Raw genomic sequence first — 16,854 nt, forward strand, 5'->3', positions numbered from 1 at the left:
CTAAATTTAAGGTTATTCTAGGTATGCCTTGGCCGGCTTTATTTGAGTGCTGCATCAATTGGGCAGCTGGAACTCTGTAGCAAATTTCAGATTGTTGTCAGAGTAGCTGTTCGTCCTTGTAATCATGGGAAATGCCCATCTAAAGCTATAACAGGAACGGCTATTCCTCCACTAATTGGTCATATGAATTTCTTACCTTCTTTTCTGGAGAGTTTAGTGATGCATCTGATAAGAAGAAAGCCCATGTGCTACCTTCAGATAGGAGCTATGATTGTAGGTTTGAGTCAGAACCTGAATGCCTCTATATCTTTCAGTTGAGATTACATACTCACTGAATCAGAGACTGAATGCCTAAATAGTGTTTAGATGAAAATCCGGCTAAAGGGTTCATTTAAAAGGGGGCTGAATTAGGAATATATATTTATTATAGATCATCCCTAGTATCTGTTAAGGGTCCGTGAACACAGGAGGTCTCTTTCTAAAAGGTGAACTTACATTTTGTAGTAGGTCATGAGAGTGGAGACTCTTCAGTCGTGAAATTACTATTAGTAAAATTACATTCATAGTTTGTGAACACTAAAACAGTAGAAAACTTACTATAAAGTGTACGTTTACCTTCAGGAATCAGGCCCTTGTCATCTTGAGGAGGGGAGACTTTGAGAATTTCAATATACAACATGAGGATAATGGTGCCAGTGGGAATATAGATGCTGTTGGGAAACAAATTGCCATGCAACATGGGGATAAATTCAGCAGAGACAATCTGGAAATATTTTTGGGAAATGATTGCATGGGTGCAGAACAGCAGTGCCTTCACCTCGTGTCTGCTCTCTAGAGCGCTCGCCTAGTGCTTATACGGAAAGGAAGAACATGCATACTTGATTCAACCCCAACTATAAAAGGGTGCGGCTCCTTAATTCACGGCTTCACAACTTTGTTCCAATGATCAACTCTAGAAGCTCCTACACAATATCTGCATACAACACTTACAACACTCTACATTGGATTCTCCTGTTCTCCAGTCTGCTCCTGTTTGCTGTTGCTCCCTTTCACCTGTTCTCCGTATTGTTTTCTTATTCAGGTGCATTCTCAAGTTTTATCTTCTACTACATTTAAAATAACGTTTTTGCAGTTTATATAGCGCAAACTCAAACTGACGGGTATTGGAGCTTTTTCTATGAGCACCAGTTACATTACGCAAGGTCACAGTTATTTTTGTTTTAAGTCACGGGGAGATTAAGTGATTTACCCAGAACTACATCCATTACCATTGATCTCTGTCTTACTAGATCCGATCTGAAATGCCAAGATATTCATGAAGCTAGGTCTTAAGGGAGCTTACCATCCTGTCAGAATCCAAGAGGGTGACAAATGGAAGACTGCTTTTCACAATCAGTTTGGGTATTAGGTCATGCCTTTTGAACTGTGTAGCATTTTAATATGTTATTCTTGAAGTGCTGCAAGTATGTATGTTCTGTATTATTTACTTAGATGATATTTGATCAATTCAGTTTCTCTACAGAAACACATACAACATGTTAAAAGTGTATTACAGTGATTAGGAGATTATCATCATGAGTTCTCCATACTACTGTAAGATTTGTGGGGTGCAAAATCCCATCAAGGGGCATTCAGATGAGTGAAAAGTAGGTTTCAGCTGTTGCTCAATTGCCCACTTACCACAGTCAAGGTAGTTCACAGCTTTTTGTGCTTTGACAAATTTAGGAGGCTCATTCATCAGTTTTTCAGAATCATAAGACCTGCCATTAAGTAACTTTTTAGCACTTATTTTACAACATCCTAATGTAGAATATCCTTTTATTATGGATACAGATGCTTCTTATCGGGCTAGCTGATGGGAGGAGGTTTGTCTCAGAGTGTTTGGGATACTGGAGCGATTCTCCCAGTAGCTTGTTTCTAAAAAAAAAAAGAAATTGACGTACTGCAGAGCACAGGAAATGCAGTTCCTGAAATCAACTAGAGCACTAACTCCGCGATAACTCAAGTGAACCTTGCTCGTTTCTGATTATGACTTTGTAATCAACCACAGTTCAGACCCTAAAAATGGTAAATCTGACTCTATCCCAACAGAATTCACTAGAAAATCAGAACATTTTGTTTGAAGGTCCAAAATGCATCTTGTCCCCTGAAGCTAAATAGGAAAAGGATGGCTACGTCTTAAGCAAACAAATCCATGGCTACATCTTAAGCAAAGAAATCCACCAATTTACTCCGTAACACCCACCTTCACATGCCTGTCCAACCACCATTATATTGCCTCCCACCCAACATGATATATGACTGCACACATACCAGTACATAGCCACACAATCATCAATATATATCTAGACACATCCAATAGGCAATCACACAGCTATGTTAATCCACCCATTGCCAAAAACGTACTTTCATACACTCATCAAACATAAAAGGCCTATATCAACCACAATTACTGTGTCATTACATGCAAACAGAATCAACAGCATATGTCGCCACCCCCTCCTTCAGATAGCCATATAACCAGGTTCACATGCCATTAACTCCTCGTGTTATTACTGGGTTATGCGAGTTCGCCTTCCTCAGACAGGCACACTTATACACTTTTCCTTTGATACAACAAATAGTACTGTTATCTCATTTCCCTCTTCTTGGATGTGCGTACTACTACCTACCTATAAATTGTTCGGTCTGTCTTTGGGGCATGATCTCAGGTCTTGGATAAATGCGACTGAGCCACACTTTGTGAAAAGAAAAGTAGACGCTTTACACGCCTCCTCAATAACTATGCTTTGGTGTAGCTTGTGCTGTAATAATAAGAACGATGACGCCGTTACGGTGGCAATATTACAGAGCGACGCGCATTTTGTTGAGTAAAAAGCAAAACATGGCAATGGATTGCCTGTTTCATGGAGTTTGACTCCCCGCTTTTACTATTGACAACAACATAGAAGAACGATTGAGTAATGAAATGACCAGCAAGTATTTGGAACTTTACACGTGTTGTGTACTTTTTGCATATCATGTAGGACTCATTCGACCAGTACTGTCTTTTTTAGCGTCCACTTTTGTTTACTCCTTTCCAAATATGACCAAGAGGTTGCAGAACCAGAGGTCAAAGTGGGCAGGATCTGAGGGGCACTGCGTGCCCATACTTACCTAATTTGACAAGAACAGTTCCCCTACTGTATGTTAAAAGACAGCTGTCTCAGGGCAGTTAATTTCACATTTGAGATGCCTCAAAGGAAATGCAAAGGAGGGGAGCCTGCGCTGTGAAGCCAAGGGAAGGACAGACAGCTAAACAAGAACCAAGCCTTCTTGCCAGGGTGCCTGCTACCTGGAAGAAATGCAATTGTGTGCAATTGGTTAATATGTAAAATGGAAAGACTGTTTGGAAACCATATTGGCTTTAATTGATGGAGTCACTTGAAACTTCCTGATGACAACAATGTATTCTTTTTGAGAGGTATTGTAAGGGTGTTACCAACTGAGCTTTGGGGTGGTTGCTTTAAAGGGACAGTTATAAAAAAAAATGCACTCAGTAGAGTCTTCATATTACTAAACTCTATATTTTGGAAGGACCTTTTTATCATAAACCTAAATCTTTTTTCACATTTTATGGGAGCCTATCTCATATACTTGGTAACACAAGTTTAAAAGAATTATTTATTTACAGTGCCTTTTGTCACATGTTGGTACCTCCTAACACTAAACACACACAAGTCATTATTTCACACTACACCAACCAGAATTAAACTCTGTGGCTCTCTGTTTACAAACACAAAGATATCTGCATTGGTTGTATTAACCAAGAGTGCTTTCATAATATAACATAATGCATCTCTCACTGATTAGTTTAACTTGCATTTATTTTTTACTTAAGGTGTGTTATTTTATATGCAGTTACCTGAAGGTGAAAGACCAACAAAATAGTTACATAATGTCTTGTTCTTTTTAGCCACACCTTTGATCCTGCCCCCAACGCTTTCTGACCCCGTCCATATTGCACTCAGGTGCACGTTTCTCCCTCTTGTATTAATGCACTTCGACCTCTGCACAGAAAAGTCGACTAACGTAAGGTGCCACGTATGACGTAGGCTACAATTTGCGCACTTGCGTATATGCTTATTTACCTCAAAATCACTGCCGAGTAGGAAGACGTGACCCCTCTGCGTAATTTGCGGATATAACCCTGAGCACGAGCGCATTCTTCATTATTTGTAAGTGCGTAGTTTATCTTTTGCTGGCCTGGGAAACTGGCGGCAGAAGAAAGGCTCGAAAGGTTAAACGAAGCAGACCGTGACTGGGAACAAATAGTCTGCAAAATCATGTGTGCAGTTGACGAGGGCTAAATATAAACTTAAATTACATGATGAGTGATCCATCCGGCAGACTGCCTGCATCCGAAAATCACTGTGAGGGCTATTATGCGGAGGCCAGTGGAGTGTCTGGGTGCTTTGTTACATGCGCGAGGAAGGCAATTGGCTGCTTAAGCTGCTGGCATCAAGAGCAAAGATTTTTTTTTTTTTTTTAGAAAATAGCAAAGTTCCATCAGAGGCTGTATAAATAGGAAGTGCCTGTGAGAGCAGTTATGCATAATTTTCAGGCGTCTGTACAGTAAGTAATATTCTTCGGCACTGAAGTCATCAGAGCGCCTTTAGAATGTGGTGTAACAGTTTGGAGGGGTCGAAGGGCGCTAATCAGTTTCTTACTGTGGCTCAACCAGCATGGGGAAGGAACCCTTTCTAGTAGCAATGAATGCGCTCATGATATATATATATTTTTTTTCTTTCACTGAAAAAAATAAGATTTAAGTAATTTTATAGTTAGATGAAATGTTTAGTAACAAGGTAACGTTTTAAACTGGAAAAAACACAGACATTCGCCAGTTATAGTTATCTCAAGTAACTATAACTCATGACCTAATTCTAATTCCTGCACTCGCCATGGACAGTTTTCACACATACTTTCATTGCAATTGTTGCAGTGATATTATCAATGATGGTATAGAAGATATCATGAGTGATGGAACATGTGGGGTAATTAGCAATGCATTGCGAGGGCGTGAGTTGTAGTTACCTTAAGGCGCGAGTTATAGTTACTAAGATAAATATACCCGGTGAATATCTGTGTTTTTTCCAGTTTAAAACATAAACATTTTACCAAACATTTCACCAAATATATTGTTACTATAACCTTTATTGTTTCCAGTGAATTTCTAGGTTTATTTTAACGTAAAGTGATATTGTATTACCATACGTAAAGCCAACCCCTTTCTGCTCACGGCCAGGCCCTGCTTCCAAACCCCCACAGGCAGTCAACCCCACGCTGCGCATGTCCTTTAGCGGTGTGTGGTGCCCTGAAGTTGCATTGACAGTACATTGTTGTACAGTTCAAAGCTGTAGAATGGAGTATGGTTTGGTAGAGTAGAGGGGCGAAGAATGTCATTGAGTGGATTCAATGTGGTTCAGCGAAGTGCAGTGGAGTTGGATGCCCTGGTATATCGTAGAGTGGAGTAGCGTACAGTGCAGTGGCACAGAGTGGAGTACCTTACTGTGTAATAGCGTACAGTATAGTACTTTACAGTGAAGGGGCACTGAAATATCATAGAGTGCAGTGCCATAGAGTGGATTGCCATACAATGGAATAGAGTACAGTGGAGTGGCATAGACTAGAATATCATAGTGTGGTGTGGCGTGCAGTGGAGTTACGTACAGTGGAATAGCGTAGAGTAGAGTGGAGTGGCGTAGAGTGGGATAACCTACAGTGGAGTGGTGTGCAGTTGAGTGGCGTAGAGTGAAGTGAGATTGAGTGACGTGGCATACAGTGGAATAGCATGCAGTGGACTGGAGTACAGTGAAGTTGCGTAGAGTGGTGTAACATACAGTGGAGTAGCGCAGAGTGAAGTATTATACATTGGAGCAACAAAGACTGGAGTGCTGTAGAGTGGAGTATTATAGAGTGTAATAGCGTACAGTGGAGTGGCATGCAGTGGAATGGCATTCAGTGGGGAAATGTGGAGGGAGTTTGAGTGGAGTGAGGTAGAGTGGATTAGCATAGAGTGGGGTGGCGTAGAGTTTATTTGTGTACAGTTTAGTTGCATTGAATGGAGTGGCATAGAGTGGAATAGCGTAGAATGGATTGGCATACAGTGAAATGGGGTAGAGTAGAGTGCCATGGAGTGAGTTGGAGTGGGGTGGTGTACAGTGGATAAGCGTACACTGGAGTGGCATAGAGTGGATTTGTGTACAGTGGAATAGCTTAGAGTGGAATAGCGTACAGTGGGGTGCCATACAGTGGAGTGGCGTACACTGGCAAAGAGTGGAATATATACAATGGAGTGGTGTAGAGTGGAGTGGCGTAGATTGGAGTGTGGTAGAGTGGAGTGCATATTGTGGGACAGTGGAATGGTATAGAGTGGAGCGATGTAGAGTAGAATAGTTTACAGTAGAGTGGCGTAGAGTGGAGTGGCATAGAGTGGAAAAACATAGAGTGGAAAAGCATAGAAGGGATTAGCGTACAGTGAAATGGGGAAGAGTGGAGTGCCATGGAGTGAGATAGAGTGGAGTGGCATATAGTGGAATAGCATAGAGTGGAGTGGGATAGAGTGGGTTTGTGTACAGTGGATAGCGTACAGTGGAGTGGCATACACTGGCGTCTACAGTAGAGTGGCAAAGAGTGGAATAGCATAGAATGAAGTGGTGTAGAGTGGAGTGGTGTAGATTGGAGTGGCATATCGTGGGACAGTGTACAGTAGAATGGAATAGAGTGGAGCGACGTAGAGTAGAATAGTGTACAGTAGAGTGGCATAGAGTGGAGTGGCATAGAGTGTAGTGTGGTATGGTGGAGTGGTGTACAGTGGACTAGGGTTGGAGTAGCCTAGAGTGTAGTTGCGTCAGTTGAGTGAGAAAAAGTGTGGTGGTGGAATAGAGTGGAATAGCATACAATGGAGTGGCATACACTGGAATGGCATAGAGGGGAGTGGCATAGAGTAAAGTGCTGCACAGTGAAATAGCGTACTGTGGAGTAGCATAAAGTGGGGTTCCATGGAGTGGAATAGTTTTGAGTTAATTGGCATAGAGTGGAGTTATGTACAGCGGAATAGCCTAGAGTAGAGTGGCATAGAGTAGAGTGGCGTACAATGGAGTAGTGTTGAGTGGAGTGACATAGAGTGTAATAATGCCGAGTGGAACACAGTACGGTGGCGTGGCATAGAGGGGAGTGGCGTAGATTGGAGTGGCATATAGTGGAATACCGTGAAGTGGCATACAGGAAAGTGGCATAGAGTGGGGCGGCATAAAAGTGGAAAAACGTACAGTGGAGTGGCGTACAGTGAAATAGCGTAGAGTGGAGTGGCATAAACTGGAGTAACATAGAGTGGAGTAGACTGGAATAGCGTACAAGGGAGTGGTATAGAATGGAATTGCGTACAGTGGAGAGGCATAGAGTTGAGTGGTGTAGAGTGGAGTGGCATAGTATGAAGTGGCATAGGCTTAAGTGGTATAGAGTAGAATGGCGTACAGTGGAAGGTATTGAGTGGAGTGGCATAGAGTAGAGTGCCATAGAGTGGAGTGGCTTACAGTGGAGTAATGTAGATTGGAGTGGTGTGGAGTGGAGTGGAATAGCATTGACTGTAGTGGCATACAGGGGAGTGATATAGAGTTGAGTGACATATAGTGGAAGAGCACAGAGTAGTGTTGCATTAGGGTAGAGTGGCATGGAGAGGAATAGCGTAGTGGAGTGGCGTAGAGTAGAGTGTGGTACTTTGAACAGATGTAGCTTGAGAGTGGGTGGACAGGTTTAGATGTAATGAGGCAGGAATAAAGATAATGGAGTGTAAATGGTAATTTTTGGTAGTAGGTGTAAATAGTTTAAGTCGTGTTAAAGTTATAAGTCTGAAAATACTTAGGGGCATATTTACAAGGGCTTTATCTCCGCTTTTTTGGCTTAAAAAACCATAAAAACTGAGATAAAACGATCGCCCTATTTACAAGAGGGTGCTAACATGCATAATCGCATGTTACCAGCCTTTTTCCCAGCGCCTCCCTTTGCATCTCTAATGAGAAGCAAAGTGGGCGTCACTGGGCGTACCCCGGATTGACTACCTTGCAAATATCGCTGATGTTCACATCGCGATATTTACAAGACTTCCCCAGCATTTTAGCACACGTTAGTTTTTGGAGAAAACTCATGTATTCTCCAAAAACTAACGTCTGCTAAAATGCAGACTTACATATCCCTAACATTGGGGTGGATTATGCTGATACGATCATGTGGGTCATATCTGCAAGGTTATCGCTGTTTTGCAGGGAACATCGCTGGAAAACCAGCGATGTTCCCTGCAAAACGGCGATAACCTCGCTATTTCTGGAATTTGTATCGCCCTGGAGAAACGCGTTGTTAATAATGAGCTACCAGGGCGATAAATTCCAGAGATAGCCTGCGATAACAAAATTATCGCTAAGCACGGCCAGCGATAATTATCGCTGGCCGTTGATAATATGCCCCTTAGTTATATATTGTACCATGGTAACTTTGCGCTATACAGCAGTGCATGCGGTTGATAAGGCAGTATATGATTGACTAATGGCTGTGTTTTCAAAATGTAAAAGGCAGTCCTGTCGTTTTTAGCACACTTTGGCTGCATTCTGGGTTAGGGCCTTCAGTTATAGATAAGTCATAGCTTTTATTGTTGTTCCCTAGCTAGTAACTCTGTATTAAAGTGGTTTTAGGTAGTGACATTTATTAAAACTCCATTTATATTTCTCTGATTGACCGCCAGCAATATGAGAAAGCATGTTGCTGGCAGCCATTGCAGTACTCGAGGACTTACACCCCTGTCTTGAAGTTTAGAAACAATATATATAAGGGACAGGGTAGGGATTCCCTGACTCCCTAGGCCCCATGGGGGGACCCTCCAGGGACCAAAATGAAAAATTAAATCAGTGTAGGATTGCAACAAAAAAGAAAAATGACAGCCTGGGAAGGGGGATCAAGCACCGGGTCACCCACCTATATTAAAATCAGGCCCGGGGGATGGATTTTCCATGGTCATAATAGGCTCATGGGGGGGGCATGTGGCCGCCACCCCTTTAAAAGAAAAACAGCCCTAGGGGATGGGTTCCCCAGTACCTAATGAAGCTAATGGAAGGGGGCAAGCACCGCCCCTCCCCTTTTAAAAAACGGACAGCCACCGGGGATGGGTTCCCAGGGCCAAAAGAGGTTCTGGCAGTAGGGGGCAGCACGCCTCTGTCCCCTTAGATTTTAACACCAGGAGTGGGTTCCTGGGGACAAAGAAGACTCAGGGGTGCACCCCTTTTTATTGTTTTTGGTCCTGGGAATGGGGCCCAGGGGCCTAGTAAGGCTCGTGAAGGGGGGCTGCATACAATCCTCCCCACACTAATTGTATTCAGCCAAAGGGATAGGGTCCCTGGGGCCTAATAAGGCTTTAGGAGGGAGGCCACATGGCCTCCTTCTCTTTTTATTGCAACTGTCCCTGGAGAGGGGGTCCCTGGGGCCAATTAGGAGTCAGGAAGAGGGCTGCGTGCCCCCTCCCCTTAATATATATTTTTTTGCTCCAGGGTATGGGGTCCTCCAGACCTGAAAGGCAACCCTGCACTGGGTAATCCAAAGTCTGTGCACAGTGTTGGGTTACCCTTCTGGGGATTTGGCCACAGATCATGGAGGCAGGCCAAGCCCTGTGGCCAACACCACACTGTGCACGGCCAAAAGCATTAGTGCTCGGCAGCCCGAAGTGCCCATGCGCAGGGAGAGAGCAGAACTGCACCATTTCTTTGAAAATATGCCATGGTTCTGCTCTCTCACTTTCATGCAGCTCAGCTCAGCTCCTCCACGCTGCGTTCTGTAAAGTATTTGTCAACCCGAGCCCTCGTACATATACAGCAGTTCAGCGTAATATGCTATTATCATTGTTGAATGTGGGGATGGCCCATGCTCAAGAGAGGTGTAGCCTCGAGGGGTTCATGAAACCCATCCCCTCCTTCAACAATGGCAATAAACAGCATATTACATTCTGTGCATCAGCAGAAAATGACACCTAAATGTTCCTCGACTTTGGATCAGGTGGTAAATGTTGCAAAGGAACATTTCCCATCAGTATTTGAAAATAAATTATATAAACACATACAGTATGACATATACAGTGCACAAACACAACATTTAATTTTTTGGTTATGTAGATAAAGTCCATTAACCCAACAATGAGCTACATGAAGAATGAAAGTGAATGTAAGGCAAAGGTTACCATTCAGTGTGATAGAGGCTTGTCCCTAATGAACGTATCTGAAAATAGGTGGTCCCAGACTCTGGCAGAAACATCAGAAGCAGCACGGAGAAAGCACTAGTACAGCATCACTTCAAACAGCAGGAGATGCAAATTCAACTAATGCAGCTGGAGATACAAGTTCAGTAGCAGAGGCAATAACAGCAAAAACAAAGGTGCAGAAGAGACCGTAGATGTAACAGCCCAGCAAACAAGTCCAGACCATGCATTCTCAGCAAGTACGTGTTAGACATGCAAACTACATTTTGCCCACTGGATGCCACAGGCAATGCCTTAAAGACCAACATAGATATAAGGGGGCAGATTTACAACAAAGTAATGCAGCACGGTGCAGCAAGTCATTTTGCTGCGCCGCGCTGCATTAGTTTGGAAAGCACAGAGATGCGACATATTTTCAAGAATATGTCACATCTCTGTGCTTCCCCTGTGCTGGTGCACAAACTGCAGCCATGCGCCTGCGCAGGCACCCTTGCACCATGGTGCAAGGATGCCTGCGTCATGGGGAGACAGTTTTTGTGCAGGAAGGGACAATCACAGGAGGCTTTTTCATCTTTCAATGCGTGCTGTAGAATGCAGCATGCATTGAATGAGGAAAAAACAAGGAGAAATTAAAACATTTCTCCTCGTTGCGCCTCGCTACGCCTCCTCTAGGGTGGCGTAGCATTCACACATATCTCCAGATTTACGATTTCTCGTAAATCTGGGGATGTGTCTTGTTCCATGGGTGTTGCGTGGGAACACCCACAGGAACACCCATGGAACGCCCCTTCCACGCACAGTACTGCATGTGAAGGGGCCATATTTATGAGGAGAGGAAAAGTCACGCAGGGTTGCTTTTCCTCTCCTTGTAAATATGGAGGAGCCCACTGCGCCTCCAGTATGTCATGAAAGTGACATAGTGGTGGCGCAGGGGGCTTGTAAATCTGTCCCATGGACTGCAGTGCCACCAGATGAAACTTCTGGCAGTTGTTGAGAGAATCTGGCTTAACGGCAAGAGCTGTCGACTTTGGAACTAGGGAACCAGATTCGACCTGCGGCGTTGGCTCAACATCCTGTGATCATGGGCAAGTCACTTAATCTCCCCGTGCCTACCAAAAATGAACGTGTCCTTGTGTAATGTAACTGATGCTCTTGTAAAGCGCCCCAATACCTTCCAGTCGAGTTTGACCCAAAAAATGTATCCTCCAGGACCTCATGGGCTCCATACATGCAGTGTCACAGCCTGGTTTTTCAAAAATCCACATGCACGTAATAAACGCCTTCTGTCGACTTTCACAGCAGCTACCATATTTCTAACACACCCACAGTCAATGCTATGAAGGCCTAATTGTGTGCGATGTCAGGTTTCCCCAATGTCCTACATGCCCAGGACTGTATGCACGTGGAACTTGTTCCACCAAAAGCAACAGAACAAATGGATAAAAAAAACGCTAGATGCAACACACTCTCATTGTGAAAATAGTATATGACACAGAGCTCATTATTACTCATTGCTGTACATACATTCTCAGTTCAATCACCCCGGTTCAATGATTCTAATTTATAGTAACATTCAACATACCATGGCAGTATATCATCATCATTGGACATGACTGCTTGGCAGTGGCGGCTCCTCGAGGGAGTGCTGCTAGGCGGTGGGTGAGGTGGGGGAGGGGCAGGGTGGGGGTGGTAAATTCCGGCTCACGGCCGAAGGGAGTAATATAAATAAATAAATATTTAAAACAAATTACATTGAGCGCGCTGAAACGCCAAATGGCGATGCAGCCAGGGCCGGACTGACTACCGGGCGATTTGGAATTCTGCCGAGCAGGGGGCTGATTTCACTGCGGTGGGGGCAGATTTAGTTCATGGAGACCTGCGTGTACTTCGAAATAATTAAAGCAAAACGAATTTCGTTCAGTACACGCAGGTCCCCATCAACGAAATCAGCCCCCAGCTCAGCAGCATTGCAAAACGCCCGGTAGTCAATCCGGCCCTGGATGCAGCACGTGCAATGTCATTCGTTTTATTTATTTACATTAGTCTGTTCGGCCGTGAGCCGGAGTTTACTACCCCCCACCCTGCCCGTCCCCCGCACCGCCCCGCAGCACTCACTCAAGGAGCCGCCACTGCCACTTGGTAATTATTATAGAGAATAATCACTCATTCATTGAATCCTTTAATGTATAAACATTGAATATGACTTATCTTCATGATGTTTGCAGGTGATTTTGGATATCCATTAAGAAGCTGACTATTGAGGTCCATCCTTGATGCTTAAACACCATCAGAATGTGCATTGACTGAAGAACAGATTAAAACTTGCAATGTCATTGAACTCACATTTACATTATTGAAAGGACGGTACAGATGTCTTTATCATAAAGATGGTACGTTAGATTATCCACCTGATAAGGCTTTCAAAATAACAGATATTTCTGTACAATTTGTCAATAAGTAGGCCTGGGCGAAATTTAACTTACGCCGGCGCAATGCCGGGAATTGTGTATTACGCTTGTTACACAAAATTGGGTCATTATGCCACTTTGTAATAATGCGCTCATGGTAAAAGTTTACATTGAATGGCACAATTTGCGGTAATTCATGCAAAAAAATGTACTGTGAATTCTCAGGAACAACAGAACACGCATGGATGTTGCTTGGAATGCTCTTTTAAAATGCATCCTCATGCCAAATAATTATGGGAGCATGCATTTCATGCAAAAATATAGTGCAAAATGGCAGACTTGCATTATTATGCAAATTTACATATAATTTTGTTATAATGTCATGTAATTATGCAAAAGCAAATCACTCAAATTTCGCAAACCACTAGCAATCAGACGTAGAGTGACCATACCTGTAGATGCTGAAGATACAGACGATGATTATCTAGACAATATTTCTATGCCAGCTGGAGAAGAAACCCAACATGAGCATGATGGAGATGGTGTAGCCATTAGAAATTAACTCTTTAACAATAATTTTTGAAAAAAATATGTTATGCACCTTACCATTTATTTGCCAATAACCTTTGTAAAAATGATCCAGAATAAACTTTTTAGAATCAAAATTAAAGTTTTTATTAAGTAATGACAACAATGTTATGTAACAGGGAGCAGGAGTGTGGGAATTCTCCCCCTGGATCAGCGCCTGGCGTCACTGGTCGTGATCCACAAGGTAGGGAAACCCAGGAACAAGTGCACCTCCTACAGACCCATCTCCCTGCTCAACACAGAACCTAAAATCCTTGCCAAACTCTTGGCCACTCGGTTGTCTCGGGTGATAAACACCCTGGTTCACCCGGACCAGTTGGGCTTTCTGGCTCACCGTAACTCGGCCCTTATTCTATGAAGGGTTAATGGAGTGCTGGGGAGGGTTGATACTATCAAGGAGTCAGCCGTAATTGTGTCCTTAGATGCCTCAATGGCATTCGATACCATCGAATGGCCATACCTTCTAGCTGTTCTCGCCAAAATGGGGTTCGGGCCTGCTTTTATAGCATGGGTTAGACTCCTCTACTCGGAACCACTGGCCCAAGTGGTGGTCAATAACAAGAGATCGGACACATTCCAACTGAGTCGGGTGACCCGACAAGGGTGTCCGCTGTCGCCCTTTTATTTGCCCTCTCGCTGGAACCATTGGCGGCATGGATCCGCGGTGATCCGGTGATTCGTGGACTGCGGTGGTCAGCAGACTGGGAGGACCGCATCTCGCTTTATGCCGACGATGTACTCCTTCACCTCGCCTCCCCCAAAATGTCTCTAAGCTGCGTATTGGATATCTTTACAGTATTTGGCAGATATTCGGGTTACTCGATCAATTGGAACAAGTCTCTCATATATGTCCTAGGAAATTAGTCTTCTGCATTGCCCAGAAATTGCCCAATGCAGATGGTGAGGGAAGGCTTCCGCTACCTTGAGATCTTTATTACAACAGATCCTAAACTCCGGTATGAGCGAAACCTGTCCCCGCCCTTGCATAGACTGTGACACGATATTGCTAGTTGGAAGACACTCCCGCTTTCTCTGCTGGGCAGAGCTGCCCTATTTAAAATGATGTCCCTGCCCCGTCTGCCATACGCCCTGCAAAATTACCCAGATCCGGTTCCAGCGAGATATTTTCGAGAAATTGAAGGATTACAGAGAGAGCTGCTGTAGGGTGGGAGGCCCTGAATCGCACTTAACAAATTAGTCCTGAACTGGTACGACGTAGGTATCAGTCTCCCCGATATCCGGAAATATTATTGGGCTTCCCACTTGGCCACTATCAACCAGGACACCTACCGACAGCCTGATGACCAGGGTTTTACCATGGATAGATGGCCGCTGCCTGGCGGGAACTACAATAGAGCCCTGTATTTAAATCCCAGGAAACTCCCCCTAACCGGCCCAACCAAACACTCTGTTCTGATTTGGCACACCGTTAACAAAAGCTTAGGTTGGGACCAGAAGCTCACACTGGCAACAAATCTGTGGGATTCGGACCGGCTGGGTAACCTTGGTACCTCAAAAGGATTTGATAAATGGGATCTTATTGGTATATCCTGGTTTGGAGATCTTTGGGTGAAGGGAGATATGGTCACTTTTGGCACTCTCCAGCAGCAGTTTGAGCTCTCTGTCTCCGAATTTTTCCGCTACTTACAGATCCGCCATGCTATCGCCGCGACCCTGCAGAAGGACACAGTCCCCCCTGGGTCCTCACCGCTTGAAGATCATTTACTCAATGGCTATCTCCCACAGAAAGCAATCTTGTTAACGTATAAAAAATTGATCAAGAACACCCTGCATCCTCTTGAACGATTGCGCGAGTATTGGGGAAGAGACGGAGTTTGATGATGAGGAGTGGCGAGAGGCGGTCGTCTCGCCCCGAGAGGTGGCGATTTCCGCACGACTAAGGCTGGTACAACTCAAAATATTGTACAGAACATACATCACTGGGCCTCAACTGGTTCACATGGGGATGAGGGCGGAGGGGCATTGCAGACGCTGCTGTAGTTACGTAGGTACCTTCCTCCACATACTCTGGGAATGTGAACAGATATAGAAGTTTTGGTGGGAGATACATGAGGTGATGGGGGAAGTGCTGGATAAGAACATCTGTCCTGAGGCTAAAAGATGCCTTAATATGTGGGGACCCACCGACTTGACGAGTGTGGAGAGGCTCTGGGCTACGCTGGGTGCAGTGGTGGCCAAAAGGGACATAGCCCAAATGTGGGGGGCGGATCTGGCCAACTCTGGCCTCCTGGAAAAGGAATTTGGATTGGTGTATGTTCAGGGATAAAATGGTCTATGTGGCACGAGGATGCCCCAGGAAGTGGTCAGCAGTGTGGTGTAAGTGGAACGACTACTGGGGAGGGATTTGTGTGGCCCCTGTGTAAACCTCGGCTGAGGAACCATTGTCTTCTTGATGCCCCCTCATTGAATGAGTGATATCGACCCAATCTTTAATGTTGCAATCGCCATATGTGTTATTATGAACATCCCGTACATGCAGCTTGCCGAATGTTATTGTTTTTTGTTTATATCTAATAAAAAGATATTTTTAAAAAAAAACAATGTTATGTAACGTTAAACATTCTATAAGATTAGCATTTAATTAGAAAGCTTATGGGGCATTCCTTTATATATCAAACAAAGCCCATGGAAATATATTTTGTAACTTGAAAAAAAATGTATTTGTCAAATTTAAATTACAATCTAAAACGCACGCTGATTAAGAAATACAGAACAAAATCAACAATATTAAACCTTTACAGCTATGTTGTTTCTTATAAATGTCTAAGGTCTTTTTTTAAAAAGCACTTTGTTCTCTAGAAGGAAGTCCAGCAGTGGGTGCTGGTCTTTTCTATGGCCTGCTGAGATAAATGAGATTGAGAAATAGGAGGGGGCTGACTTGGTGGACTGCCATACCTAGTCATGATAGTAAGATGGCTCACACACCTTCTCTACCACTCACACCTCTCTGATATAGCCTTATAGCCTGCCAATAGCGGGCTATACCGGCCATTAAAGGTCTTCTCCAGCATTAAAGGCCTGAGCCAAAGGCAAGGCCCTTTAACAAAGGAGAGGGACTTTAATGCTGTTATAGCCCAGCTATCGAGGGCTGTAAGGCTATTAGAACACTCTGCCACTGGAAGGGAAGAGGAGAGAATGTTCTAACAAATAAAATACAGACCTCACCAAGCCCAAGGTGATTTCAGTCCCTTCAGGCTCTGTGAGACCTTTGTTCACAGTAACAGCTGCGAACGACAACTTTGCAATGTTGAAGCTACGGGCTTCCACCGGCCATTAGAACTCCATTGTTTTCAATGGAGCTCCCAACATTCCAATATTCTAATAAATGATTAATTCCCTGCAGCAGGGACATCTGACCATGTGCCAACTGATTACACAGGCTTGTAACAGAATGTGTATTCTTTTACAAACTCTTCTATTTCTACAGTCCTTATCAACTGCAATGGCTCCAGCTCCTTGTGCTGCCTTCCAATCCCTCCACTTCTGCATCCGATGCCGTATTGCTAATCGTTCTTCTTGTCACTGCAGAGCAGGCATATCTCTCAGTGTGACATTGCT

The sequence above is a fragment of the Triturus cristatus genome, chromosome 3_2 (genome assembly GCF_964204655.1).
Source record: "Triturus cristatus chromosome 3_2, aTriCri1.1, whole genome shotgun sequence".
NCBI classification, from domain to species: domain Eukaryota; kingdom Metazoa; phylum Chordata; class Amphibia; order Caudata; family Salamandridae; genus Triturus; species Triturus cristatus.